At 34.3% G+C, this 12,054-nt stretch overlaps 1 protein-coding gene across 1 annotated transcript in view; it reads left to right on the top strand.

Annotated features, from left to right (window-relative positions):
• The first annotated feature begins 10,741 nt into the window (after positions 1-10,741).
• The window catches only part of LOC118184640 (uncharacterized), a 133,221-nt gene continuing 131,908 nt past the window's right edge, over positions 10,742-12,054 (top strand). The window contains exon 1 of the mRNA XM_035354342.2: positions 10,742-11,242. The gene's annotated coding sequence lies outside the window, so the exon portion shown is untranslated. The remainder of the gene's footprint in view (positions 11,243-12,054) is intronic.

Consider the following 12,054-nt stretch of genomic DNA (forward strand, 5'->3'; position numbering starts at 1 on the left):
ATGAAGATATTTTGTGTTTTGATTATTTTTTCCTTGCCGTTAAGAACATGTGGCAACGATTAGATAATTCTTCAGATGATGCAATTTGTTTTTCGTTCTGGGCTAAAATGAATGAGATGTAACGCTGTTTAGTGAACCTAACGCCAGAGTGTCGCTATGGTAACTAAATATATTGAATTTTAATAAGCGCATTTATTCTATTGTGGCTTATCCGCTATCGACGAAATAGATTTAATTTAATTTAATAAGTTTAAATGAAATGCAGGAAAAAAATGCACTTTTTCTTCAAACGTTCTGAAAAAGTACCTCTCATTTTTATTTCTATTCTCGCTAGCTCCCGACTGATCATCGGTAGTATGTTTTTTGAAATCGGTAGTATGTTTATCAGTGGCTTTTCAAGAATTAAAGAAAGTCAATTCTTGAAAAGAATTTCAAGAATTAAAGACTGATAGGATCAGTAATTAATTGCAAGCAGAAAACATATTTAGAAATCGTTAAAGGAATTTTGATGTAAAACGATCACTTTCACATGCATTTAAAGCTTCTTGCATTTCTTTCTGTTTGAATTCTGCATGATTTTCGTGTAGAAAGAATAGCTACAGAAAACAAACTAAACAGAAAAATATAGCCAATCCACCTTTTGTTCACCCGTCCTAAAAAAATACTTCGTTAGTTAAAAATCAATCATACTGCAAAATGGGAACGTTATTAGGTGCATTTGCCAAAGGAAATAAAGTCGTCTTATCCAAACAAACAGGAAAAGCAAAATACTCCTTTTATTTTATCGGGGTAATGATGTAAATCATTATTTTCAAAATTTGCTGGCATAGACAGTATTGTCCGTTTTTCTGTAATCACATTATTGATCACTAAGTATATACACTAGTGAAATTAAACTTTTTTTTTAACATAAAGAATGCTTTGTATTTCCTCAACTGTTTTCTTGCGATATTCTATCTTCCGGCTGTTAAAATACCGGATTTATAGTAATTATTGACTGGCAAATTTTATTCCTCTCAAGTCTACGTTTGTTTTCGTTGCATTTTGTTCGACCTTCTTCCCATCTCGAGACTTAAAGAGCAATACAATTTTTATCCATTTCAAATTCGCTCATTATTCTTGCGAAGAATGTATATTACTCGTAATAAGACAGATAAGACGAGTAGATTTATTTTGATAGGACATCAAATAGTCCTAGGTCTCTCTGCTGTGATAAATTAATGAGTTTAGTTGAAAGATTATGTACTGTGTACTTTTAAGTTACAGTTGAATGTGAAGAATCTTAAGAACTAGTAAGCGAATAATCGCTAGAGTTCGTGGGATAGAAAATAACAAGAAAGATGAAAAAACCCTTTATTATTTCAATAAGGTGTAACAGAACTCCGTCTTGGAGTTATAAAGCCGACACTCGGTCTTGAACTTAAGAGGCTAAGAAGTAAACTAAAACTAATCTAAACTAAAGGGATATAGCCGAAGCTATCAAGATTCTAAGAGTGTTGGTCCCTTAACGCTAATTGACTGCGAAGCTATCAAGGGCCTAAAGTGCTGCCCAGGGTAATAATAGCTTAAGAGAGAATAGCCTAAAAAGGCGGACGCGTGCTGGCCAGAATCACTGGTTCTGTCTAACTAAGACAGTAGAACTTCGTGGTTATACACTACTCCTTAAATTTGCATTCACACGTGATTCTAAAAATACATTCTGGTCGGAAGTTGTAAGTTGAAATTAAGAAGCGATAGGAAAGGACTTTAACTCAATGATTAACTGTTAGATAAATAAACATAATCCTTACACAGTAGTAAAGAAAAATCATCGTTTTTCGCAAAATTGGAAAATTATATTTTCGTTATTAAAGTGCCCTTGTAACGAAAGAACGTTAAGAGACCACTTTTAGTTTTAAGACAGGTTATAAAGAAATCAGAGAAAGTTATAAGATAGAAAAGAAGTTAAGGAAGACATGAGGAATATCAGATTCCTTATATCATCACGCTCTGCAAGACGATCATAAGTATATCTTAGAACATCACAGATAAAAATTAATTCAAGAAAACAAAAGTATATAGTTTGTAGAGGCATTAGGTTATTTTTTGAAGCAGGAGACATGAAAAACGCGCAATGGTCTAAACAGGACTCGAACCTATATCTCTCGAATACGCGCCGAGTGTGCTACTGTTACACCACGAAGGCATGCTGAAAGCATGGAGAAAACACTTTACAAGTTTCTATGCTTTCGCGACGCCCGACCGGTATAGCGTTAGCGTCGCTTACTGCCGTGCCGAAGGGCCCGCGTTCGAATCCCGGAGAAGGCATGGATGTTTGAAAATGTGTAGTCTCCGCGCGGCATGGGGGCACTCTAAATAGGCGGCGAGCCGAACGTCCTCTCGAGGGACTGGTGGTAGAGAAAGAGGGGGGGAGAACCTCAGACACGTCCTCCCGGGGATGCCAACGACAGGCGTATCTTGCGCTCCTTTCCAAGAGGAATTTCGTGGGCTTGGGCTGAATGTAGGACCGACAAGTTAGTATTAGTCAGCAACAATACTTTCATTCTTTTGTGTCTTGATGAGTTGTAATCAATAGTGGTAATCGGCATCTATCTACATATAGCTCACGGTAATACATTGTAATACATTGGGGGAACATTCAGACCCTCCTGGTCACGGAATAGCCTCTTGGTCGCGGTACCATTTTCAGCCCCTTGTGGTCCACCAATGGCAGAATGGATAAGACAGCTGAAGACAGACAGTTAGACCCGGCTTTAAATTTCAGCGAAGGTCTGACTGCATGAATATTTTCATGATTTTTCCATGTATAATGTGATTATGAGTCAGTTTTCCTTACAAAGTACAACACGAAGGCATCTCTCCCATTAGGCAGATAGATAGCTCTCGCGTGATTTACCATAATCAATTAATTTAACCTAATAGGCAGTTCACGTGAAAATTTTACCTTTTAAAGCAAATTTAAGAATCCGTAAAATAAACGCTTGATTATGTAACGAGTTCAAATTGTAATTCATGTTTAACCGAAGAAGTTTTAAAATATGTTTTTTACATTCTGTTTTTCGCCGCCTAAACGGCACAATGGTTAGCAACGCTGACTCCCATACCGAAGGGCCTGGGTTCGAATCCTGGAGAAGTCAGGGATGTTTGTAAATGTATAATGTATGTGCGGCATGCAGGATCTCTAAATCGCGTCCACCCAAAAGTTATCTCGAGAGGCTGTGGTAGGGGAATAGCGGTGAGAGGCACTCAGAACCGTCTCTCGAGGATGCTCTCCTTCAAAATTGGAAGCCAAAATGAGCAACGTCGTACTGTCGCCTAAATGGTACTCAAAGCTCTTGCCAACGAAAGGTGCAATCTTGCACTCCTTGCCAGGGTGAATTTCGTGGACATGTTCTTATATTACTGTCAGACAAGTGAGATAAGTAGCACACACATACATTCTGTTTTTATCGACAACCAGGGTTGAGAAACCAGGGGCACTAAAAAAGAGTGGCAAAACTCTAATGTGAACTTAGCAGAGATTCCAGTTTCAAAATTATAGTCCTGGCAATATTCATTGTTGACGATATTTGCACAATGCAGTGTGTCAGCTCGCAGTTGGACAGTGCCTTCAATTTCTTTTTATTTTAAAAATAATCCTTTTGCTTTTCAGATTTTATTATGTTAAATTTTATATGTTGTCTTTGCACCAAAAAGGGAAGAGACAAAATAAGAAAGCAAGAAAGAATAATTATCAAAAACTGAAATCATATGATTTTTGTTCGGTTTAGGAAGAGGCATATTTCATAAAACAAGCATTTTCACAGGGGAATGGAGGTATAACTCAGAAGAGGAAACGTTAAGCTGAACGACTTTTCACAATAGCTCAGTCAGGATATAAATGACAATGATTAATCTTCACACAGAAAGAGAATGAAAATAAAGCAAGTAAAAATAACATATGTGTGTGTGTGTATTTGATTATGGCAAAGCACACTAGGGCTATCTGCCTAAGAGGAGGGATGCCTTCGTGGAGGACTTTCTAAGGGAAACTGGCTCGTATACACGTTACACATGGGGAAAACCACGAAAACACCCATGCAGCCAGCCCGTTCGCGGGATTCGAACCTCGGACCGAACTACCAGTGTTCAACGACTTTACCGCTCAGCCGCTGGTGGGCTTTAAAAATAACATAAGTTGTCAGCAAGATTTTCATAAAAATAAGACTGGATAAAAATTATGAGGCTCTCTGGTGTCATATTATCATTCCAAGATCCCAGCTAAGAGCAGTGAAAATTTATTGGTTTATTAAGATTACGGAAAGCACACTAGGACTATCTCTGCCAAAGGGAAAGGACGTCTTCGCGAAGGACTTTCTAAGGGAAACTCGTTCATATACACATTACACATGGCAAAAAGCACAAAAACGCCAAAGCAGCTAGCCCTGGAATGGAAATCCAGGGCTGTTTATACTGTCCTACTACAGGCTGTCCTACTGTTCTCAATGCTCGCCTGGAACAGAACCCAGTTCGGAATTACCAGTGTTCAGCAACTTAGCCTTTTCGCTGTGGGTGTGCCAACAACAGGGGAAAAGATGAAGATGGTGAAATGATTGAAAACGCTTTTTTATAGGCAGCGCAGGAGATAACTCACGGAATAATTGAAAAAAAGCTTTAACTCTGTTGGAGTAAAAATTACAGCTATGCTAATCGGGATGATGTCAATTTCTTCCATTGCTTCTATAGATAGTATTTTAATGGCTTTTGACATTTAAATTCGAATTAGGGCAATTTTCAAGCCCATGCCATGTCTTTTCGGCGAGATTTTACATCAAAAGAATAGTAGTTTCATATATCTTTTAATACAGAAATTCGCCATTTTTTTAATATCCTTCCCATTCTTTAAAACTTTGATTTATGATAATGAAGCAATGCGAAGTCTGCAAAGATTATCCCATAATCACAAATTCTTAATGTGTAAGTGATCATCAGTTATTTTGAAAATACAACAATGATCTCTAAAACCAGAACAAGAAAATGTAAAAGATAAGTCGAAAACTGATTCTATGCACTATGAAGGTTACCTATGACGCAATTTTCAGCATATTTTAAATAATCTGCTGTCACAGACGTCATTGTTTCACTCGGCTGCCAGAATGAGTAGTAAATGGATCGTTTTCTAACCAAACTATCATATTGTCAACTTGACCTTTCTTTTTGCCAGAAATCCGTTTCGCCTACATTTAACCATTGTTCTATCCTCTTTCAATGTCATAAATGATCCATTTTTATTGTCGTAAGTAGCAAGAACTCAGCGCAAAAGTGGATCTCATATATTTTGACCAACTAAGGTGGCGATTTATTATGTCAGTAGAATCTTCGGAATTTTGGGAGTCTTCTAAAGTCAAGTTGCCTAACCACTGCACTAACTTAATGTTACGATTATCAAGCAGCCAGTCTTCGGAAATGTTGTAATTACATGCGGCTTAAGATTTTTGATTTATCTTTCAATATAAAGTAGTGCACTAGTTTCCAAACTAAGCGATTTAAAAGCGATAAAACAGCTTCTTTAACAATTTAAAGCTTTATTTAACTAACCCTTCAATAGAATCTTTCCAAAATTTTGAGTCGTTACGTTATACTATGCCGCCATGTCATTTATTATGAATATTAGTGAATTTTGCATTTCTACTAGTCATAACGTTTCTGATTTGTTTTCCACGCAACCCAGCCAATAGCTAGTTTCTAGCGTGTTGCCATTCGGCATGATATAACATCATCAAGTTATTCTTCAAATTATAATTGTTTAACAAATAGAGCAATTTTAAGACAATAAGTGTACTTTTTAACAATTTAATTCTATATTTAAAATTAATGATAAATTTAATATTTTATTAAAAATGGAATATTTAACATAAATTAATAGCAACAATAATTTTTCCACCAATGGCGGCACTTTCCTATAACGGCACTGGCTACTACTAAGGCCCGAAATGGTGGCCATTTTATTGTGGAGGCACCTAATAGGCGGTCACCGTTACCTTCTATGAACGGACAGACAATTTTACAGGCATGCCTTCTACGGGATTCGAACCCGGCTCTTCGGTATCGAAGTCAGGCTTTTCTAAACCCTACACCATCTGCGCGGCCAATAGCAATTAATAACATAATTTTAAAAATACCCTATCTACTAGTTGAATATGGGCATTTACAGCATTATTATCATTAATGAAAGAGTCTCTAATACCATACATTATGCTTTTGTATAGAATTGCTCACTTTTATTTTTAATAGTACATCTAATTGCTATAATCGACGTGTGTTCAGGAAATGGAGTGAGCCAGTAACTTTACGAACAGCTCTCATAAAATTGCTATATTTTATAATCTAACACATTTAATTTGTAATACAGAACGTATCCATAAAAGTCTTTACGCAGCCTGTGAGGTTTATTTTGAACTAATAGTTTATTCTTTGACTTTCCTTTTACGTTTTTCTTTTTCACTCTACGCTTTTCATGCCAGAGTGTAATGAGATAGCGAGAGTTAATTGAGATTGAGGTAGAATGAAGTATTATTTAAGAAAGAGTTTCGGGAATTAGTTTTATAATTTCGGGAGCAAGAGTTTCGGGAATTAGTTTTAGAACGTGTCTGCCTATTCCAGACCAATTTGTACTGTGATTATGAGCGACTTGCGTTAGCGGCGTTGATATGTTCTCGGCATTAGGTCTTGTCTCGCCGGGTTACTACAAACCAGAGCTCTTCCTGCGCGTTAAAATATTCTGTGAGCCGTTAGGCTAATCTACCACAACTTGAAATAATTATTCGTTACGTATTTCTGTTAAGCCAGAGGTGCTGGCTTCCTGTAACCCAAGTAGGGTCATTTGTTAATTTTATGCTTAAAACGAAAGCCTTATACACCCTCCTTCTGATCTCTGTTAGTTTCACAAGGTTAGAAGATAATTCTTCAAAAGTTCTTTTAAATGCTTATGTTCGCAAAGAGACATAAGCTTAATAAGCCTTTTTTTTCGAAACCTGCCGCCCAGACGGTATAGTCGTTAGGGAAGTAAACCGCTGAGTTGGCTTCTGACTCAGGTATAGACATAATCTATGCAGAATTGGTTACCAACTCAGCGGGAGTTAACCACTAGCTGCCAGGCCGTAGCCCTGGGAAGACCCGGCTGAGCAGACGACATTTATAAAATGCAAAAAAGAAATATACATATGCATACAAGGCACTTGAAGAAGAGTACAATCAAAATATATGTATATACATATAAATACCAACTCAGATACAGATATATACTCACTTACATACATATATATCCCGAAACAAATAAAAGTATTCATACTCTCACTCATATTCATATATACATCTATACATATACGTTATCATAATAGTTAAAGTTTACATGAAGCATGCCATTGCGGTACGCGTGATCCTTAGTATAAATTAGGTACCATAAATAAAAGACATAAACATGTACAGATACAGTACAGCAATCTAATACAGTACAGACTTTGTGTATGAAAACCTGGTGCAACATAAATACAAAATTACATATTGAACATACACATCACATACCCTACTGCTGACATATTGAACTAGCTTATATAGTTCTAACGCGCATACTGCTATGCTTTTCAGAGAAAGTAATCCGTCTTCAGATTAATAAATGTGCCAGAAGGCCTAATGCCGTACCGAAAACTTCGTGTTCGAATCCGGGAGAAGACAATGTTGTAACTTTCAGTCCGTTCATATGGGAAGCAATGGCGGATGCTTAGTAGATGCCTCCATAATAAAATGGCTACGACTTCTACGACTTCTGGGCTTAGAGTGGCCAATGTTAAATAAGCAAATGCCCACCACTGGATTAAAAAAAAATCGAAACCCGTTGGTCTCAGCATATGTACTTTCAATTCAAGACATATATTGACTAACTCAAATATTCATGTTTTGACACTTTCTAATTTAAGAATATATATTTTTCAAGAATAACGAAATCTAGGTTTTTAGATGTTGCCATGACTTCTACAGTTTTATATTTAGAAAAACCTTTTATAAGAAATCCATTAAAGAAATTTGAACTCCGATACGAAAACGTTGATTAAGTTATTTAATTTTAAAATTAGAAATTATATTCATGGATGGTACACAAATCTAACAGTTAAATGTTTTCGTTTGTACGTAACTAACTAAGAAATATCAGCTTAGAAAAGGTTTCTTATGCAAATATATTCATGGACGAGTGTGTTGCTAAGCAGATTATGGAAAAACGTATAGCTCAATTTTTTTTTTTTTTTTTAAATTTTTTTTTTATTTTTATTTTTGTTTTTGTTTAAAGAGGAGATGTTTTTTTCACAAACTCTTATAAGCCGTGCTCTGGAAAATAGAGGTAGGCTTCAGTGGTAGTACATAACCAACTCAAAACAATCTGGATACACTGAAAATGAAAAATATTCATAGTTTAATAATTTTTGAAGCGATTATGAGATTACGATACAAAGGAATAAAATTGCAGGGGAATACTAATAACATGCTTTTAGAATTTGAAAATTTATAAATGATTTTTGCAGACATTCTTTTGGCATTCCACATGTAACACATGCATTAATTAAACAATGTTAAACGTTTATAAATCAAAAAAAAAAAAAAAAAAAAAAAAAATGTAAACAATCCGGAAGTTTTCGGATTTTATATTACGCTCAAAGGGGTGCTTTCTTTAACATTTTTGAGATACGTTATTTATCAAATATTATGTTCTTCGCCCTTAAACCATAAAATTCAATTCAACAACAACATCACAAATATTTAAAAAAAACCATGTCTATAGAATTTCTGGTAGACAGTCTCGCGTGCTGGAAATATATTTTCCCCCCCTTGCAGTGTTGCTATTGCTCCCTTTGAAATAGTTGAGTTTTTTAATTGAAAATTCATTAAAGGTTTACAAAATATGAAATAGATAATAAAACAAATTCCAAATTTGGGCTTTCCGATACCCATATTCGAGTGGAGGACAACATTATTCAGAATTTGATGTCTCTATGTACCGTTGTTTTTCCCAATGAGAGAAACATACATACATTCATGCAGATTCTTCATGGTTCAATTTTTTTAAATAAAATGTAGGGCTCTAATATTTGCTGGCAACAATTTGAAAAGTGAAACGCCGTTTTACAGTGGACGACGCAAAATGCCAAAATGAAATTAATAGCCCTTCGGGAAATTAATTGCTCCTTTGGGTTAATAAACTTAGCATAAAAACTTAGATAAGGATATAAATTTGCATATTTTCGTTCTTTTAAACTGCATTATTTACATGAAAATGTTTCCTTAAGAATCACTTCTTAGATACTTCATTCAACAATAAATGTTTCATTAGTATTGCTGAGTTATTAAAGTATCAAAATATTAGCAAGCAATTTAAAAAAATTGTTTCGTGTTAACAAGCAATAATTTCGTGTATTGTATTAACAAGCAATAATTTCGTGTAGTGTATTAACAAGCAATAATTTCGTGTATTGTATTAACAAGCTTTATTTCCAAGCTGAAATATTATTTTAAAATAAAGTTCTTTTTGGATACTTTCGATGGACGGCTATTACGATAAAAAATTCGAAATTTCTTCACTAGATCATCTTTTAATATTAAAATTAATGAAAAAGAAAAGCGAGTCTCAGGAAACTATCTCTTTTTCTGAATTATAATTTCGCAAAAAATTTTATTTTATTGTTTTGATTTAATAAATTTCGTATTCTGGGAAGAGGGTATTTGGATTTGAGGGAAATATTTATTGCAAATCTAATATGCAAGTGATACAGGGAAATAAGTGCATAGCTTCGACTTACCGAGATTAAAGAGCAATTTATTTTAAGTCCAAAGGGACAATTTGCCCAGAAGAACTATCAATTTCGTTTGGGCATTTTGCGTTGATTCGCTATAAATGTCGGTTCACTTTTCAAATTGTTGCCACTAAATATTATCGCCCTGTATTATATTTATAGACATTAAATAATGAAGAATCTGCATAAATGTATGTATGTTTCTAGCATTGTCATGAAGTTGTCATCAAATTTTGAATAACGTACGTTTCCACCCGAATAAGGGCATCTGGAAGACCAAATTTGGATTTGTTTTATTATCTTTTTCATATTTTGTAAAACTTAAACGAATGTTTGATTAACAAACTCAACGATTTCAAAGCGAGCAATAGCAAAACTGTACGGAAAATATATATATAAATATCCAGCGCGCAAGATTTGCATCGGAAAGTCTCAAGATATGCCGTTTTGCTGTTTTTAAATATTTTGTGATATTCCTGTTGAATTTTATGTGTTTTAAATGAGAAGAACATGTTATTCTTAACATATGCGAGAAAATGGTATTTAATAAATAAAGGTAGCACAATAAAACGTTAAAAAAAACCGTATTATAAAATCTGAAAATTAAAGCTTTCATATTTTCTTTCTTTTTTAAATATTTTGAAATCTTAGCTGTCAATCCTAAAATTTTCAAATTTTTCAACTGAATACTTTTTTTCTTACACAAAAATAGAAAATGCTATAAATAAATTTTCAGCAAGTCTGAAAATAACAGAAATATTTCTTTTTTAATTCAAGCAGTATATACATTTCGCGAGATTAAAATTATGAAGTGTCAGCTGGCAATATACGATAGCGTGCTGAGACAGATCACGTGGTCGAACCAGTCGGAAAATGTACCGGCATGCTTTGCGCGCGGCTCGGCGTGCTTCTCTCTTGCTTGTGTTTTCATTAGTCCTCAAGTGTTTGGATGTTAGAGGAACGCAAACAATTGTGATGCGAAGTCGAATTTCCGTTTTTGAGTTTTGCCGTGATTTATGATAATCTGCACTCTGCCTCAGTGTGCGACTTTTTGTTGTATTTAAAACCTAACGATTATTTAGTTTTATTCGAATGAATTAACTTCAGTCGGAAACGCCTCGGGTCAAAGTTTTTTAGGATCAGCTGTGCTGGATATCAGGAATTAGGTTATTTGTTTGGATGGATTTTAGGCGCCAGTATTAAGGAAGGTTACTGAACTTACTGTTTCTAGCCTTTTCTGGATTATTATAATTAATTTAAATGCAAGTTCTATCAACTTTTCACGTGTTATTTTCACTTTGGGTATCTATAATGGAATTCTATACAGTTAAGATTTAGTATCGGAATCTGGATTTATGTTTGCAGCTGAACTTTCTGTGTATGCAAGTTTCTTTAATTTCAAGCTTGACACAAAATAATCGGTAAGTTTTTTTTTAATTTATTGTCATGTAATATTTTTTTTTATCTAATAATGCATTATTTCTTGTCAATGAATGAAAAATTTATTAAAGTGAGGAAATCAGTTGATAAAAGTTTTGATTCCTTGTTTCAATGTTTCTGTTAAAATGTGTGTAATAAAAACATTAGAATACTAATTAAAATTTGTGTATAAAGTCGCTATTTGGTATCAGTCATTGGTGAATATGCGTAAAATTAATGATCGGCATGAATTAAAAATGTTTTTCTGTATATTGTGATTGAGAATCGTCAAATTTACCGAATTTACGCAATGGAGAATTCTAGAAACGAAATTCTAAGGGTGTTAAAAATACATACAATTTCACAAATACTATCGAACTAGTAACATGTACTGTTAGAACTATTTATCGCTGTTTAAAGAACAAATTTATTTGAAGAGAAACTTTCTTTTTCATTCGCTGAGCAGAAATGAAGTATGATGAAATCGCTTAAAACGAATACCTACATTTTCTAGTCTAATTTGATCTTTATATGGAGGTGGTCGTCTTAGAGAACATGATTATTAGTTTTATTATTTAATATAAAATATCGGAAATTTCGAGAGATTGCTATTTTAGAAAACTGGTAGAGTTTTACATTTGATATGATATTAGTACGGATAAGTGAATTTGATAACGAGATCTTTTGGAATCCAGATTCTAATTTTGTGAGTTAAGTATTTAAGCAATACTCTCCTAGAATTTTCTTGAAAAAATCAGTAACCGAAGGACCAGAAGAAGGCGCGAAATCAGCTGCAAAATTTTAAAAATGCATT

The sequence above is a fragment of the Stegodyphus dumicola genome, chromosome 5 (assembly GCF_044657685.1).
Source record: "Stegodyphus dumicola isolate Sdum_Otavi_A_Nest chromosome 5, ASM4465768v1".
Lineage (NCBI taxonomy): Eukaryota > Metazoa > Arthropoda > Arachnida > Araneae > Eresidae > Stegodyphus > Stegodyphus dumicola.